Source organism: Schistocerca americana, unplaced genomic scaffold (genome assembly GCF_021461395.2).
Source record: "Schistocerca americana isolate TAMUIC-IGC-003095 unplaced genomic scaffold, iqSchAmer2.1 HiC_scaffold_13, whole genome shotgun sequence".
In the NCBI taxonomy this organism is placed as follows: Eukaryota; Metazoa; Arthropoda; class Insecta; order Orthoptera; family Acrididae; genus Schistocerca; species Schistocerca americana.
Window position 1 is genome coordinate 5,627,647 of NW_025725371.1, and position 18,499 is coordinate 5,646,145.

Sequence of the window (18,499 nt, forward strand, 5' to 3'; positions counted from 1 at the left end):
CTCCTTTCAAGACACTGTCCATTCCATTCAACTGCTCTTCCAAGTCCTTTGCTGTCTCTGACAGAATTACAATGTCATCGGCGAACCTGAAAGTTTTTATTTCTTCTCCATGAATTTTAATACCTACTCCGAATTTTTCTTTTGTTTCCTTTACTGCTTGCTCAATATACAGATTGAACAACATCGGGTAGAGGCTACAACCCTGTCTTACTCCCTTCCCAACCACTGCTTCCCTTTCATGTCCCTCGACTCTTATAACTGCCATCTGGTTTCTGTACAAATTGTAAATAGCCTTTCGCTCCCTGTATTTTACCCCTGCCACCTTTAGAATTTGAAAGAGAGTATTCCAGTCAACATTGTCAAAAGCTTTCTCTAAGTCTACAAATGCTAGAAACGTAGGTTTGCCTTTCCTTAATCTTTCTTCGAAGATTAGTCGTAAGGTCAGTATTGCCTCACGTGTTCCAACATTTCTACGGAATCCAAACTGATCTTCCCCGAGGTTGGCCTCTACTAGTTTTTCCATTCGTCTGTAAAGAATTCGTGTTAGTATTTTGCAGCTGTGACTTATTAAGCTGATAGTTCGGTAATTTTCACATATGTCAACACCTGCTTTCTTTGGGATTGGAATTATTATATTCTTCTTGAAGTCTGAGGGTATTTCGCCTGTTTCATACATCTTGCTCACCAGATGGTAGAGTTTTGTCATGACTGGCTCTCCCACGGTGGTCAGTAGTTCCAATGAAATATTGTCTACTCCGGGGGCCTTGTTTCGATTCAGGTCTTTCAGTGCTCTGTCAAACTCTTCACGCAGTATCGTATCTCCCATTTCATCTTCATCTACATCCTCTTCCATTTCCATAATATTGTCCTCAAGTACATCGCCCTTGTATAGATGATGTATCGGATACTAATACTGGTCTCACAGGATTGCTCAAAGCACCGACTGTAAGAAGAGTCTCTATTATTGTACTTAAGGCGGCATTGTGCCTCTTGTATTTAATTCCGATGCGATTTCTGTGTATAATCGTCAATGTGAAGGTCCAAGGAATACATTGAACCTGCAGTGGTGTATCGGAAACTAATACTGGTCTCACAGGGAATGCTCAAAGCACCGACTGTAAGACCAGTGTCTATTCTTGTACTTAAGGCGGCATTGTGTCCTTTGTATTTAATTCCGATGCCATTTCTGTGTTTCATCGTCGATGTGAAAGTCCAAGGAATACACTGAACCTGCAGTGGTGTATCTGAAACTAATACTGGTCTCAAGGGGAATGCTCAAAGCACCGACTTTATGAAGAGTCTCTATTCTTGTACTTAAGGCGGCATTGTGCCTTTTGTATTTAATTCCGATGCGATTTCTGTGTATAATCGTCAATGTGAAGGTCCAAGGTATACATTGAACCTGCAGTGGTGTATCGGAAACTAATACTGGTCTCACAGGGAATGCTCAAAGCACCGACTGTAAGAAGAGTGTCTATTCTTTACTTAAGGCGGCATTGTGCTCTTTGTATTTAATTCCGATGCCATTTCTGTGTTTCATCGTCGATGTGAAAGTCCAAGGAATACACTGAACCTGCAGTGGTGTATCGGAAACTAATACTGGTCTCACAGGGAATGCTCAAAGCACTGATTGTAAGAAGAGTCTCTCTTCCTGTACTTAAGGCGGCACTGTGCCTTTTGTATTTAATTCCGATGCGATTTCTGTGTTTCATCGTCAATGTGAAGGTCCAAGGTAAACATTGAACCTGCAGTGGTGAATCGGAAACTAATCCTGGTCTCACAGGGAATGCTCAAAGCACCGACTATAAGAAGAGTATCTATTCTTGTACTTAAGGCGGCATTGTGCCTTTTGTATTTAATTCCGATGCCATTTCTGTGTTTCATCGTCAATGTGAAGGTCCAGGGAATAAACTGAACCTGCAAAGGTGTAGCGGAAACTAATACTGGTCTCACAGGGAATGCTCAAAGCACCGACGGTAAGATGAGTCCCTATTCTTGTACTTAAGGCGGCATTGTGCCTTTTGTATTTAATTCCGATGTAATTTCAGTGTTTAATCGTCAATGTGAATGTCCAAGGAATTCCTTGAACCTCCAGTGGTGTATCGGAAACTAATACTGATCTCACAGGGAATTCTCAAAGCACCGACTGTAAGAAGAGTCTCTATTCTTGTACTTAAGGCGGCATTGGGCCTTTTGTATTTAATTCCGATGCGATTTCTGTGTTTCATCGTCAATGTGAAGGTCCAAGGAACACTTTGGACCTGCAGTGGTGTATGAGAAACTAATACTGGTCTCACAGGGAATCCTCAAAACACCGACAGTAAGAAGAGTCACTATTCTTGTACTTAAGGCGACATTGTTTCTTTTGTATTTAAATCCGATGTAATTTCAGTATTTCATCATCAATGTGTATGTCCAAGGAATACATTGAACCAGCAGTGGTGTATCGGATACTAATACTGGTCTCACAGGGAATGCTCAAAGCACCGACTGTAAGAAGAGTCTCTATTGTTGTACTTAGGGCGGCACTGTGCCTTTGGTATTTAATTCCGATGCGATTTCTGTGTGTAATCGTCAATGTGAAGGTCCAAGGAATACATTGAACCAGCAGTGGCGTATCGGAAAGTAACACGGGTCGCACAGGAAAGGATCAAAACACAGACTCTAAGAAATCTCACTCTGCTTGAACTTAAGGCGTCATTGTGCCCTTTGTATTTAATTCCGATGTAATTTCAGTGTTTCATCGTCAATGTGTATTTCCAAGGAATACATTGAACCTACAGTGGTGTATTGGAAAATAATACTGGTCTCACAGGGAATGCTCAAAGCACCGACTGTAAGAAGAGTGTCTATTCTTTACTTAAGGCGGCATTGTGCTCTTTGTATTTAATTCCGATGCCATTTCTGTGTTTCATCGTTGTTGTGAAAGTCCAAGGAATACACTGAACCTGCAGTGGTGTATCGGAAACTAATACTGGTCTCACAGGGAATGCTCAAAGCACTGATTGTAAGAAGAGTCTCTCTTCCTGTACTTAAGGCGGCACTGTGCCTTTTGTATTTAATTCCGATGCGATTTCTGTGTTTCATCGTCAATGTGAAGGTCCAAGGTAAACATTGAACCTGCAGTGGTGAATCGGAAACTAATCCTGGTCTCACAGGGAATGCTCAAAGCACCGACTATAAGAAGAGTATCTATTCTTGTACTTAAGGCGGCATTGTGCCTTTTGTATTTAATTCCGATGCCATTTCTGTGTTTCATCGTCAATGTGAAGGTCCAAGGAATAAACTGAACCTGCAAAGGTGTAGCGGAAACTAATACTGGTCTCACAGGGAATGCTCAAAGCACCGACGGTAAGATGAGTCCCTATTCTTGTACTTAAGGCGGCATTGTGCCTTTTGTATTTAATTCCGATGTAATTTCAGTGTTTAATCGTCAATGTGAATGTCCAAGGAATTCCTTGAACCTCCAGTGGTGTATCGGAAACTAATACTGGTCTCACAGGGAATGCTCAAAGCACCGACTGTAAGAGAGTCTCAATTCCTGTACTTAAGGCGGCATTGGGCCTTTTGTATTTAATTCCGATGCGATTTCTGTCTTTCATCGTCAATGTGAAGGTCCAAGGAATACATTGAACCTGCAGTGGTGTATCGGAAACTAATACTGGTCTCACAGGGAATGCTCAAAGCACCGACTGTAAGAAGAGTCTCTATTCTTGTACTTAAGGCGAAATTGTGCCTTTTGTATTTAATTCCGATGCGATTTCTGTGTATGATCGTCAATGTGAAGGTCCAAGGTATACATTGAACCTGCAGTGGTGAATCGGAAACTAAAACTGGTCTCACAGGGAATGCTCAAAGCACCGACTATATGAAGAGTCTCTATTCTTGTACTTAAGGCGGCATTGTGCCTTTTGTATTTAATTCCGATGCGATTTCTGTGTTTCATCGTCAATGTGAAGGTCCAAGGAAGACATTGGACCTGCAGTGGTGTATCGGAAACTAATACTGGTCTCAGAGGGAATGCTCAAAGGTCAGACTGTAAGAAGAGTCTCTATTCTTGTACTTAAGGCCGCATTGTGCCTTTTGTATTTAATTCCAATGCGATTTCTGTGTTTCATCGTCAATGTGAAGGTCCAAGGAATACACTGAACCTGCAGTGGTGTATCGGAAACTAATACTGGTCTGACAGGGAATGCTCTAAGCACCGACTGTAAGTAGAGTCTGTATTCTTGTACTTAAGGCTGCATTGTGCCTTTTGTATTTAATTCCAATGCGATTTCTGTGTTTCATCGTCAATGTGAAGGTCCAAGGAATACATTGAACCTGCAGTGGTGTATCGGAAACTAATACTGGTCTCACAGGGAATGCTCAAAGCACGGACTGTAAGAGGAGTGTCTATTCTTGTACTTAAGGCGGCATTGTGCCCTTTGTATTTAATTCCGATGGCATTTCTGTGATTCATCGTCGATGTGAAAGTCCAAGGAATACACTGAACCTGCAGTGGTGTATGGGAAACTAATACTGGTCTCACAGGGAATGCTCAAAGCACCGACTGTAAGAAGAGTCTCTATTCTTGTACTTAAGGCGGCATTGTGTCTTTTGTATTTAATTCCAATGCGATTTCTGTGTATAAGCGTCAATGTGAAGGTCCAAGGTATACATTGAACCTGCAGTGGTGAATCGGAAACTAATACTGGTCTCACAGGGAATACTCAAAGCACCGACTGTAAGAAGAGTCTCTATTCTTGTACTTATGGCGGCATTGTGCCTTTTGTATTTAATTCCGATGAGATTTCTATGTTTCATCGTCAATGTGAAGGACCAAGGAATACATTGGACCTGCAGTGGTGTATCGAAACTAATACTGGTCTCAGAGGGAATGCTCAAAACACCGACAGTAAGAAGAATCTCTATTCTTGTACTTAAGGCGACATTGTTCCTTATGTATTTAATTCCGATGTAATTTCAGTGTTTCATCGTCAATGTGTATGTCCAAGGAATACATTGACCCTGCAGTGGTGTATCGGATACTAATACTGCTTTCACAGGGAATGCTCAAAGCACCGACTGTAAGAAGAATCTCTATTCTTGTACTTAAGGCGGCATTGTGCCTTTTGTATTTAATTCCGATGCGATATCTGTGTTTCATAGTCAATGTGAAGGTCCAAGGAATGCAATGAACCGGCAGTGGTGTATCGGATTCTAATACTGGTCTCAAAGGGAATGCTCAAAGCACAGACTGTAAGAGGAGTCTCTATTCTTGTACTTAAGGCGGCATTGTGCCTTTTGTATTTAATTGCAATGCGATTTCTGTGTTTCATCGTCAATGTGAAGGTCCAAGGAATACATTGAACCTGCAGTGGTGTATCGGAAACTAATACTGGTCTCACAGGGAATGCTCAAAACACCGACAGTAAGTAGAGTCTATATTCTTGGACTTAAGGCGGCATCGTGCTTTTTGTATTTAATTCCGATGCGATTTCTGTGTTTCATCGTCAATGTGAAGGTCCAAGGAATACATTGAACCTGCAGTGGTGTATCGCAAACTAATACTGGTCTCACAGGGAATGCTCAAAGCACCGACAGTAAGAAGATTCTCTATTCTTGTACTGAAGGCAGCATTGTTCCTTTTGTATTAATTTCCGATGTAATATCAGTGTTTCATCGTCAATGTGTATGTCCAAGGAATACATTGAATCTGCAGTGGTGTTGTTGTTGTTGTGGTCTTCAGTCCTGAGACTGGTTTGATGCACCTCTCCATGCTACTCTATCCCGTGCAAGCTTTTTCATCTCCCAGTACCTACTGCAACCTACATCCTTCTGAATCTGCTTAGTGTATTCATCTCTTGGTCTCCCTCTACGATTTTTACCCTCCTCGCTGCCCTCCAATACTAAATTGGTGATCCCTTGATGCCTCAGAACATGTCCTACCAACTGATCCCTTCTTCTGGTCAAGTTGTGCCACAAACGTCTCTTCTCCCCAATCCTATTCAATACTTCCTCATTAGTTACATGATCTACCCATCTAATCTTCAGCATTCTTCTATAGCACCACATTTCGAAAGCTTCTATTCTCTTCTTGTCCAAACTATTTATCGTCCATGTTTCACTTCCATAGATGGCTACACTCCATACGAATACTTTCAGAAATGACTTCCTGACACTTAAATCAATACTGGATGTTAACAAACTTCTCTTCTTCAGAAACGCTTTCCTTGCCATTGCCAGCCTACATTTTATATACTCTCTACTTCGACCATCATCAGTTATTTTGCTCCCCAAATAGCAAAACTCCTTTACTACTTTAAGTGCCTCATTTCCTAATCTAATTCCCTCAGCATCACCCGACTTAATTAGACTACATTCCATTATCCTTGTTTTGCTTTTGTTGATGTTCATCTTATATCCTCCTTTCAAGACACTGTCCATTCCATTCAACTGCTCTTCCAAGTCCTTTGCTGTCTCTGACAGAATTACAATGTCATCGGCGAACCTGAAAGTTTTTATTTCTTCTCCATGAATTTTAATACCTACTCCGAATTTTTCTTTTGTTTCCTTTACTGCTTGCTCAATATACAGATTGAACAACATCGGGTAGAGGCTACAACCCTGTCTTACTCCCTTCCCAACCACTGCTTCCCTTTCATGTCCCTCGACTCTTATAACTGCCATCTGGTTTCTGTACAAATTGTAAATAGCCTTTCGCTCCCTGTATTTTACCCCTGCCACCTTTAGAATTTGAAAGAGAGTATTCCAGTCAACATTGTCAAAAGCTTTCTCTAAGTCTACAAATGCTAGAAACGTAGGTTTGCCTTTCCTTAATCTTTCTTCGAAGATTAGTCGTAAGGTCAGTATTGCCTCACGTGTTCCAACATTTCTACGGAATCCAAACTGATCTTCCCCGAGGTTGGCCTCTACTAGTTTTTCCATTCGTCTGTAAAGAATTCGTGTTAGTATTTTGCAGCTGTGACTTATTAAGCTGATAGTTCGGTAATTTTCACATATGTCAACACCTGCTTTCTTTGGGATTGGAATTATTATATTCTTCTTGAAGTCTGAGGGTATTTCGCCTGTTTCATACATCTTGCTCACCAGATGGTAGAGTTTTGTCATGACTGGCTCTCCCACGGTGGTCAGTAGTTCCAATGAAATATTGTCTACTCCGGGGGCCTTGTTTCGATTCAGGTCTTTCAGTGCTCTGTCAAACTCTTCACGCAGTATCGTATCTCCCATTTCATCTTCATCTACATCCTCTTCCATTTCCATAATATTGTCCTCAAGTACATCGCCCTTGTATAGATGATGTATCGGATACTAATACTGGTCTCACAGGATTGCTCAAAGCACCGACTGTAAGAAGAGTCTCTATTATTGTACTTAAGGCGGCATTGTGCCTCTTGTATTTAATTCCGATGCGATTTCTGTGTATAATCGTCAATGTGAAGGTCCAAGGAATACATTGAACCTGCAGTGGTGTATCGGAAACTAATACTGGTCTCACAGGGAATGCTCAAAGCACCGACTGTAAGACCAGTGTCTATTCTTGTACTTAAGGCGGCATTGTGTCCTTTGTATTTAATTCCGATGCCATTTCTGTGTTTCATCGTCGATGTGAAAGTCCAAGGAATACACTGAACCTGCAGTGGTGTATCTGAAACTAATACTGGTCTCAAGGGGAATGCTCAAAGCACCGACTTTATGAAGAGTCTCTATTCTTGTACTTAAGGCGGCATTGTGCCTTTTGTATTTAATTCCGATGCGATTTCTGTGTATAATCGTCAATGTGAAGGTCCAAGGTATACATTGAACCTGCAGTGGTGTATCGGAAACTAATACTGGTCTCACAGGGAATGCTCAAAGCACCGACTGTAAGAAGAGTGTCTATTCTTTACTTAAGGCGGCATTGTGCTCTTTGTATTTAATTCCGATGCCATTTCTGTGTTTCATCGTCGATGTGAAAGTCCAAGGAATACACTGAACCTGCAGTGGTGTATCGGAAACTAATACTGGTCTCACAGGGAATGCTCAAAGCACTGATTGTAAGAAGAGTCTCTCTTCCTGTACTTAAGGCGGCACTGTGCCTTTTGTATTTAATTCCGATGCGATTTCTGTGTTTCATCGTCAATGTGAAGGTCCAAGGTAAACATTGAACCTGCAGTGGTGAATCGGAAACTAATCCTGGTCTCACAGGGAATGCTCAAAGCACCGACTATAAGAAGAGTATCTATTCTTGTACTTAAGGCGGCATTGTGCCTTTTGTATTTAATTCCGATGCCATTTCTGTGTTTCATCGTCAATGTGAAGGTCCAGGGAATAAACTGAACCTGCAAAGGTGTAGCGGAAACTAATACTGGTCTCACAGGGAATGCTCAAAGCACCGACGGTAAGATGAGTCCCTATTCTTGTACTTAAGGCGGCATTGTGCCTTTTGTATTTAATTCCGATGTAATTTCAGTGTTTAATCGTCAATGTGAATGTCCAAGGAATTCCTTGAACCTCCAGTGGTGTATCGGAAACTAATACTGATCTCACAGGGAATTCTCAAAGCACCGACTGTAAGAAGAGTCTCTATTCTTGTACTTAAGGCGGCATTGGGCCTTTTGTATTTAATTCCGATGCGATTTCTGTGTTTCATCGTCAATGTGAAGGTCCAAGGAACACTTTGGACCTGCAGTGGTGTATGAGAAACTAATACTGGTCTCACAGGGAATCCTCAAAACACCGACAGTAAGAAGAGTCACTATTCTTGTACTTAAGGCGACATTGTTTCTTTTGTATTTAAATCCGATGTAATTTCAGTATTTCATCATCAATGTGTATGTCCAAGGAATACATTGAACCAGCAGTGGTGTATCGGATACTAATACTGGTCTCACAGGGAATGCTCAAAGCACCGACTGTAAGAAGAGTCTCTATTGTTGTACTTAGGGCGGCACTGTGCCTTTGGTATTTAATTCCGATGCGATTTCTGTGTGTAATCGTCAATGTGAAGGTCCAAGGAATACATTGAACCAGCAGTGGCGTATCGGAAAGTAACACGGGTCGCACAGGAAAGGATCAAAACACAGACTCTAAGAAATCTCACTCTGCTTGAACTTAAGGCGTCATTGTGCCCTTTGTATTTAATTCCGATGTAATTTCAGTGTTTCATCGTCAATGTGTATTTCCAAGGAATACATTGAACCTACAGTGGTGTATTGGAAAATAATACTGGTCTCACAGGGAATGCTCAAAGCACCGACTGTAAGAAGAGTGTCTATTCTTTACTTAAGGCGGCATTGTGCTCTTTGTATTTAATTCCGATGCCATTTCTGTGTTTCATCGTTGTTGTGAAAGTCCAAGGAATACACTGAACCTGCAGTGGTGTATCGGAAACTAATACTGGTCTCACAGGGAATGCTCAAAGCACTGATTGTAAGAAGAGTCTCTCTTCCTGTACTTAAGGCGGCACTGTGCCTTTTGTATTTAATTCCGATGCGATTTCTGTGTTTCATCGTCAATGTGAAGGTCCAAGGTAAACATTGAACCTGCAGTGGTGAATCGGAAACTAATCCTGGTCTCACAGGGAATGCTCAAAGCACCGACTATAAGAAGAGTATCTATTCTTGTACTTAAGGCGGCATTGTGCCTTTTGTATTTAATTCCGATGCCATTTCTGTGTTTCATCGTCAATGTGAAGGTCCAAGGAATAAACTGAACCTGCAAAGGTGTAGCGGAAACTAATACTGGTCTCACAGGGAATGCTCAAAGCACCGACGGTAAGATGAGTCCCTATTCTTGTACTTAAGGCGGCATTGTGCCTTTTGTATTTAATTCCGATGTAATTTCAGTGTTTAATCGTCAATGTGAATGTCCAAGGAATTCCTTGAACCTCCAGTGGTGTATCGGAAACTAATACTGATCTCACAGGGAATGCTCAAAGCACCGACTGTAAGAAGAGTCTCTATTCTTGTACTTAAGGCGGCATTGGGCCTTTTGTATTTAATTCCGATGCGATTTCTGTGTTTCATCGTCAATGTGAAGGTCCAAGGAACACTTTGGACCTGCAGTGGTGTATGAGAAACTAATACTGGTCTCACAGGGAATCCTCAAAACACCGACAGTAAGAAGAGTCTCTATTCTTGTACTTAAGGCGACATTGTTTCTTTTGTATTTAAATCCGATGTAATTTCAGTATTTCATCATCAATGTGCATGTCCAAGGAATACATTGAACCAGCAGTGGTGTATCGGATACTAATACTGGTCTCACAGGGAATGCTCAAAGCACCGACTGTAAGAAGAGTCTCTATTGTTGTACTTAGGGCGGCACTGTGCCTTTGGTATTTAATTCCGATGCGATTTCTGTGTGTAATCGTCAATGTGAAGGTCCAAGGAATACATTGAACCAGCAGTGGCGTATCGGAAAGTAACACGGGTCGCACAGGAAAGGATCAAAACACAGACTCTAAGAAATCTCACTCTGCTTGAACTTAAGGCGTCATTGTGCCCTTTGTATTTAATTCCGATGTAATTTCAGTGTTTCATCGTCAATGTGTATTTCCAAGGAATACATTGAACCTACAGTGGTGTATTGGAAAATAATACTGGTCTCACAGGGAATGCTCAAAGCACCGACAGTAAGATGAGTCTTTATTCTTGAACTTAAGGCGGCATTGTGCCTTTTGTATTTAATTCCGATGCTATTTCCGTGTATAATCGTCAATGTGAAGGTCCAAGGAATACATTGAACCTGCAGTGGTGTATCGGAAACTAATACTGGTCTCACTGGGAATGCTCAAAGCACCGACTGTAAGAAGAGTCTCTATTCTTGTACTTAAGGCGGCATTGGGCCTTTTGTATTTAATTCCGATGCGATTTCTGTGTTTCATCGTCAATGTGAAGTCCGAGGAATACATTGGACCTGCAGTGGTGTATCGGAAACTAATACTGGTCTCACAGGGAATGCTCAAAGCACTGATTGTAAGAAGAGTCTCTCTTCCTGTACTTAAGGCGGCACTGTGCCTTTTGTATTTAATTCCGATGCGATTTCTGTGTTTCATCGTCAATGTGAAGGTCCAAGGTAAACATTGAACCTGCAGTGATGAATCGGAAACTAATCCTGGTCTCACAGGGAATGCTCAAAGCACCGACTGTAAGAAGAGTATCTATTCTTGTACTTAAGGCGGCATTGTGCCTTTTGTATTTAATTCCGATGCCATTTCTGTGTTTCATCGTCAATGTGAAGATCCAAGGAATAAACTGAACCTGCAAAGGTGTAGCGGAAAGTAATACTGGTCTCACAGGGAATGCTCAAAGCACCGACGGTAAGATGAGTCCCTATTCTTGTACTTAAGGCGGCATTGTGCCTTTTGTATTTAATTCCGATGTATTTTCAGTGTTTAATCGTCAATGTGAATGTCCAAGGAATTCCTTGAACCTCCAGTGGTGTATCGGAAACTAATACTGATCTCACAGGGAATGCTCAAAGCACCGACTGTAAGAAGAGTCTCTATTCTTGTACTTAAGGCGGCATTGGGCCTTTTGTATTTAATTCCGATGCGATTTCTGTGTTTCATCGTCAATGTGAAGGTCCAAGGAACACTTTGGACCTGCAGTGGTGTATCAGAAACTAATACTGGTCTCACAGGGAATCCTCAAAACACCGACAGTAAGAAGAGTCTCTATTCTTGTACATAAGGCGACATTGTTTCTTTTGTATTTAAATCCGATGTAATTTCAGTATTTCATCATCAATGTGTATGTCCAAGGAATACATTGAACCTGCAGTGGTGTATCGGATACTAATACTGGTCTCACAGGGAATGCTCAAAGCACCGACTGTAAGAAGAGTCTCTATTGTTGTACTTAGGGCGGCATTGTGCCTTTGGTATTTAATTCCGAGGCGATTTCTGTGTGTAATCGTCAATGTGAAGGTCCAAGGAATACATTGAACCAGCAGTGGCGTATCGGAAAGTAACACGGGTCACACAGGAAAGGATCAAAACACAGACTCTAAGAAATCTCACTCTGCTTGAACTTAAGGCGTCATTGTGCCCTTTGTATTTAATTCCGATGTAATTTCAGTATTTCATCATCAATGTGTATGTCCAAGGAATACATTGAACCTGCAGTGGTGTATCGGATACTAATACTGGTCTCACAGGGAATGCTCAAAGCACCGACTGTAAGAAGAGTCTCTATTCTTGTACTTAAGGCGGCATTGTGCCTTTGGTATTTAATCCCGATGCGATTTGAGTGTTTCATCGTCAATGTGAATGTCTAAGGAATCCATTGAACCTGCAGTGGTGTATCGGAAATTAATACTGGTCTCTCAGGGAATGCTCAAAACACCGTCTGTAAGAAAAGTCTCTATTGTTGTACTTTTGGCGGCATTGTGCCTTTGGTATTTAATTCCGATGCGATTTCTGTCTGTAATCGTCAATAAGAAGGTACAACGAATACATTGAACCTGCAGTGGCGTATCGGAAACTAACACGGGTCGAACAGGAAAGGATCAAAACACAGAGTCTAAGAAGTCTCACTCTGCTTGTACTTAAGGCGTCATTGAGCCCTTGTATTTAATTCCGATGTAATTTCAGTGTTTCATAGTCAATGTGTATTTCCAAGGAATACATAGAACCTTCAGTGGTGTATCGGAAACTAATATTGATCTGACAGGGAATGCTCAAAGCACCGACAGTAAGAAGAGTCTCTATTCTTGTACTTAAGGCGTCATTGTGCCCTTTATATTTAATTCCGATGTAATTTCAGTGTTTCATCGTCCATGTGGATGTTCAAGGAATACATTGAACCTGCAGTGGTGTATCGGAAATTAATACTGGTCTCACAGGGAATACTCGACGCACCGGCTGTGAGAAGAGTCTCTATTCTTGTACTTAAGGTGGCATTGAGCCTTTGGTATTTAATTCCGATGCGATTTCTGTGTTTCATCGTCAATGTGAATATCTGAGGAATACATTGAACCAGCAGTGGTGTATCGGAAATTAATACCGGTGTCTCAGGGAATGCTCAATCTCACACTGTAAGAAGAGTCTCTATTGTTGTACTTAGGACGGCATTGTGCATTTTGTATTTAATTCCGATGCGATTTATGTGTTTCGTCGTCAATGTGAAGGTCCAAGGAATACTTTGGACCTGCAGAGGTGTATCGGAAACTAATACTGGTCTCACAGGGAATCCTCAAAACACCGACAGTAAGAAGAGTCTCTATTCTTGTACTTAAGGCGGCATTCTGCCTTTGCATTTAATTCCGACGCGATTCTGTGTTTCATCGTCAATGTGAAGGTCCTAGCAATACATTGAACCTGCAGTGGCGTATCGGAAACTAATATGGGTCGCACAGGAAACGATCATAACACAGACTCTAAGAAGTCTCACTCTGCTTGTACTTAAGGCGTCATTGTGCCCTTTGTATTTAATTCCGATGTAATTTCAGTGTTTCACCGTCAATGCTTATTTCCAAGGAATACATTGAACCAGCAGTAATGTATCGGAATCTAATACTGGTCTCAGAGGGAATGCTCAAAACACCGACAGTAAGAAGAGTCTCTATTCTTGTACTTAAGGCGACATTGTTCCTTTTGTATTTAATTCCGATATCATTTCAGTGTTTCATCGTCAATGTGTATGTCCAAGGAATACATTGAACCTGCAGTGGTGTACCGGATACTAATACTGGTCTCACAAGGAATGCTCAAAGCACCGACTGTAAGAAGAGTCTCTATTCTTGTACTTAAGGCGGCATTGTGCCTTTTGTATTTAATTCCGATGCGATTTCTGAGTGTAATCGTCAATGTGAAGGTCCAAGGAATACATTGAACCTGCAGTAGCGTATCGGAAACTAATACGGGTCACACAGGAAAGGATCAAAACACAGACTCTAAGAGGTCCTACTCTGCTTGTACTTAAGGCGTCATTGTGCCCTTTGTATTTAACTCCGATGTAAATTCAGTGTTTAATCGTCAATGTGTATTTCCAAGGATTACATTGAACCTGCAGTGGTGTATCGGAAACTAATACTGGTATCACAGGGAATGCTCGAAGCACCGACAGAATGAAGAGTCTCTATTCTTGTACTTAAGGCGGCATTGTTCCTTTTGTATTTAATTCCAATGCGATTTCTGTGTTTCATCGTCAATGCGATGGTCCAAGGAATACATTGAACCTGCAGTGGTGTATCGGAAACTAATACTGGTCTCACAGGGAAAGCTCAAAGCACCGACTGTATGTAGAGTCTGTATTCTTGTACTTAAGGAGGCATTGTGCCTTTTGTATTTATTCCGATGCGATTTCTGTGTATAATCGTCAATGTGAAGGTCCAAGGAATACATTGAACTTGCAGTGGTGTATCGGAAACTAATACTGGTCTTACAGGGAATGCTCAAAGCACCGACTGTAAGTAGAGTCTGTATTCTTGTACTTAAGGCGGCATTGTGCCTTTTGTATTTAATTCCGATGCGATTTCTGTGTTTCATCGTCAATGTGCAGCTCCAAGGAATACTTTCAACCTGCAGTGGTGTATCGGAAACTAATACTGGTGTCACAGGTTAGGATCAAAGCACAGACTCTAAGAAGTCTCACTCTTCTTGCACTTAATCCGTCATTGTGCCCTTTGTATTTAATTCCGATGTAATTTCAGTGTTTCATCGTCAATGTGTATGTTCAAGGAATACATTGAACCTGCAGTTGTGTATCGGAAACTAATACTGGTCCCACAGGGAATACTCGACGCACCGGCTGTGAGAAGAGTCTCTATTCTTGTACTTAAGGTGGCATTGTGCCTTTGGTATTTAATTCCGATGCGATTTCTGTGTTTCATCGTCAATGTGAATGTCTGAGGAATACATTGAACCTGCAGTGGTGTATCGGAAACTAATACCGGTGTCTCAGGGAATGCTCAAAGCTCAGACTGTAAGAAGAGTCTCTATTGTTGTACTTAGGACGGCACTGTGCATTTTGTATTTAATTCCGATGCGATTTATGTGTTTCATCGTCAATGTGAAGGTCCAAGGAATACTTTGGACCTGCAGTGGTGTATCGGAAACTAATACTGGTCTCACAGGGAATCCTCAAAACACCGACAGTAAGAAGAGTCTCTATTCTTGTACTTAAGGCGGCATTCTGCCTTTTGTATTTAATTCCGATGCGATTTCTGTGTTTCATCGTCAATGTGAAGGACCTAGGAATTCATTGAACCTGCAGTGGCGTATCGGAAACTAATACGGGTCGCACAGGAAAGGATCAAAACACAGACTCTAAGAAGTCTCACTCTGCTTGTACTTAAGGCGTCATTGTGCCCTTTGTATTTAATTCCGATGTAATTTCAGTGTTTCATCGTCAATGCTTATTACCAAGGAATACATTGAACCAGCAGTGGTGTATCGGAAACTAATACTGGTCTCACAGGTAATGTTCAAAGCACCGACAGAAAGAAGAGTCTCTATTCTTGTACTTAAGGCGGCTTTGTTCCTTTTGTATTTAATTCCGATGTAATTTCAGTGTTTCGTCGTCAATGTGTATGTGCAAGGAATACATTGAATCTGCAGTGGTGAATCGGATATTAAAACTGGTCTCACAGGGAATGGACAAATCACAGACTGTAAGAAGAGTCTCTATTCTTGTACTTAAGGTGGCATTGTGCCTTTTGTATTTATTTCCAATGCGATTTCTGTGTTTCATCGTCAATGCGATGGTCCAAGGAATACATTGAACCTGCAGTGGTGTATCGGAAACTAATACTGGTCTCACAGGGAATGCTCAAAGCACCGACTGTAAGTAGAGTCTGTCTTCTTGTACTTAAGGCGGCATTGAGCCTTTTGTATTTATTCCAATGCGATTTCTGTGTTTCATCGTCAATGTGAAGGTCCAAGGACTACATTGGACCTGCAGTGGTGTATCGGAAACTAATACTGGTCTCACAGGGAATGCTCAAAGCACCGACTGTAAGAGGAGTCCCTATTCTTGTACTTAAGGCGGCACTGTGCCTTTTGTATATAATTCCGATGCGATTTCTGTGTATAATCGTCAATGTGAAGGTCCAAGGAATACATTGAACCTGCAGTGGTGTATCGGAAACTAATACTGGTCTCACAGGGAATACTCAAAGCAACGACTGTAAGAAGAGTCTCTATTCTTGTACTTAAGGTGGCACTAGGACTTTTGTATTTAATTCCGATGCGATTTCTGTCTTTCATCGTCAATGTGTAGGTCGAAGGAATACATTGAACCTGCAATGGTGTATCGGAAACTAATACTGGTCTCACTGGGAATGCTCAATGCACCGACTGTATGAAGAGTCTGTATTCTTGTACTTAAGGTGGCATTAGGCCTTTTGTATTTAATTCCGATGAGATTTCTGCGTATAATCGTCAATGTGAAGGTCGAAGGTATACATTGAACCTGCAGTGGTGAATCAGAGACTAATACTGGTCTCACAGGGGATGCTCTAAGCTCCGACTGTAAGAAGAGTCTCTGTTCTTGTACTTAAGGCGGCATTGTTCCTTTTGTATTTAATTCCGAAGCGATTTCTGTGTTTCATCGTCAATGTGAAGGTCCAAGGAATACATTGGACCTGCAGTGGTGTATCGGAAACTAATACTGGTCTCAGAGGGAATGCTCAAAACACCGACAGCAAGAAGAGTCTCTATTCTTGTACTTATGGCGACATTGTTCCTTTTGTATTTAATTCCGATGTAATTTCAGTGTTTCATCGTCAATGTGTATGTCCAAGGAATACATTGAACCTGCAGTGGTGTATCGGATACTAATACTGGTCTCACAGGGAATGCTCGAAGCACCGACTGTAAGAAGAGTCTCTATTCTTGTACTTAAGGCGGAATTGTTCCTTTTTGTATTTATTTAGGATGCGATTTCTGTGTTTCATCGTCATTGTGAAGGTCCAAGGAATACATTGAACCTGCAGTGATGTATCGGAAACTAATACTGGTCTCACAGGGAATAATCAAAACTTCGACTGTTAGAAGAGTGTCTATTCTTGTACTTAAGGCGGCATTGGGCCCTTTGTATTTAATTCTGATGCCATTTCTGTGTTTCATCGTCGATGTGTATGTCCAAGTAATACATTGAACCTGCAGTGGTGTACTGGATACTAATACTGGTCTCACAAGGAATGCTCATAGCACCGACTGTGAGAAGAGTGTCTATTCTTGTACTTAAGGCGGCATTGTTCCTTTTGTATTTAATTCCGAAGCGATTTCTGTGTTTCATCGTCAATGTGAAGGTCCAAGGAATACATTGGACCTGCAGTGGTGTATCGGAAACTAATACTGGTCTCAGAGGGAATGCTCAAAACACCGACAGCAAGAAGAGTCTCTATTCTTGTACTTATGGCGACATTGTTCCTTTTGTATTTAATTCCGATGTAATTTCAGTGTTTCATCGTCAATGTGTATGTCCAAGGAATACATTGAACCAGGAGTGGTGTATCGGAAACTAATACTGGTCTCACAGGGACTGCTCAAAGCACCGACTGTAAGTTGAGTCTGTATTCTTGGACTTAAGGCGACATTGTGCCTTTTGTATTTAATTTCGATGCCATGTCTGTGTTTCATCGTCGATGTGAAAGTCCAAGGAATACACTGAACCTGCAGTGGTGTATCGGAAACTAATACTGGTCTCGCAGGGTATGCTCAAAGCACCGACTGTAAGAAGAGTATCTATTCTTGTACTTAAGGCGGCATTGTGCCTTTTGTATTTAATTCCGATGCGATTTCTGTGTGTAATCGTCAATGTGAAGGTCCAAGGAATACATTGAACCTGCAGTGGCGTATCGGAAACTAATACGGGTCACACAGGAAAGGATCAAAACACTGACTCTAAGAGGTCCTACTCTGCTTGTACTTAAGGCGTCATTGTGCCCTTTGTATTTAATTCCGATGTTATTTCAGTGTTTCATCGTCAATCTGTATTTCCAAGGAATACATTGAACCAGCAGTGGTGTATCGGAAACTAATACTGGTCTCACTGGGAATGCTCAAAGCACCGACTGTAAGTAGAGTCTGTATTCATGAACTTAAGGCGGCATTGTGCCTTTTGTATTGAATTCCGATGCGATTTCTGTGTTTTATCGTCAATGTGAAGGTCCAAGGAATACATTGAACCTGCAGTGGTGTATCGGAAACTAATACTGGTCTCACAGGGAATGCTCAAAGCACCACCCGTAAGAAGAGTGTCTATTCTTGTACTGAAGGCGGCATTGTGCCCTTTCTATTTATTTCCGATGCGATTTCTGTGTTTCATCGTCGATGTGAAAGTCCAAAGAATACACTGAACCTGCAGTGGTGTATCGGAAACTAATACTGGCCTCACAGGGAATGCACTAAGCACCGACTGTAAGAAGAGTCTCTATTCTTGTACTTGTGGCGGCATTGGGCCTTTTGTATTTAATTCCGATGCGATTTCTGTGTTTCATCGTCAATGTGAAGGTCCGAGGAATACATTGAAACTGCAGTGGTGTATCGGAAACTAATACTGGTCTC